This window comes from Fukomys damarensis, unplaced genomic scaffold (assembly GCF_012274545.1).
Source record: "Fukomys damarensis isolate Sample0158 unplaced genomic scaffold, DMR_v1.0_HiC HiC_scaffold_33, whole genome shotgun sequence".
Lineage (NCBI taxonomy): Eukaryota > Metazoa > Chordata > Mammalia > Rodentia > Bathyergidae > Fukomys > Fukomys damarensis.
The window spans coordinates 55,792,512-55,793,060 of record NW_022900945.1 but is presented as its reverse complement, the minus strand read 5'-3'; the positions used below and the strand labels follow the sequence as shown (position 1 = coordinate 55,793,060).

The following is a 549-nucleotide window of genomic DNA, read 5'->3' as shown; positions in this document are numbered from 1 at the left end:
TGGGGGAGGCGGGAATTCCAAGTCAGGCTTCTCCGCTGCGAGGAGGGGGCCGCTGGGACCAAAAGGAAACGGTGCACACGGAAGGGTAGCGCCCGGAGTCAGCGCGGGTCGGGCACTGAGGCCGCAGGAAGGTCCTGATGGTGCCAGGCCCGCGACAACGCGACCACCAGAGGCGGGGTTCGCGGCGGTTCCCTAGAGCTGGTGCCGAGGTGCCGCCCTCTGCTCCCTCGGCGACCCGGGCGCCCCTGGCCTCGGGCACGGCCCTTCCCTGGTCCGCCGACCCCGACAGCGGAGGGAAGGGGGAAACCCTGGTCCGGACTCTACTCGCTCCCGGCCCTGCGGACCAGAAGCTTCAGTCCGGCGAGACCGAGATGAAAACCCGGAGCCGTGACCAGCCCGAGGCCCAAGGGGGACAGGGACGACAGGAAAACCCGGAGCGGATCCCTCCAGCCGGAGCGCCCCGTGCCGGCTGCCACCCCTCCTTCCCAGAGCCCCCTAATTCTCCAGTGAGATAATGTCTTGGGGGGGGGTTGTTTGGTTTGGCCTGGG

General features: G+C 69.2%; 1 long non-coding RNA gene across 1 annotated transcript in view; it reads right to left on the bottom strand.

Moving 5' to 3' along the window:
- The window catches only part of LOC104876038, a 4,078-nt gene that overhangs the window by 1,874 nt on the left and 1,655 nt on the right, over positions 1–549 (bottom strand). The gene's annotated exons all lie outside the window — the stretch shown is intronic.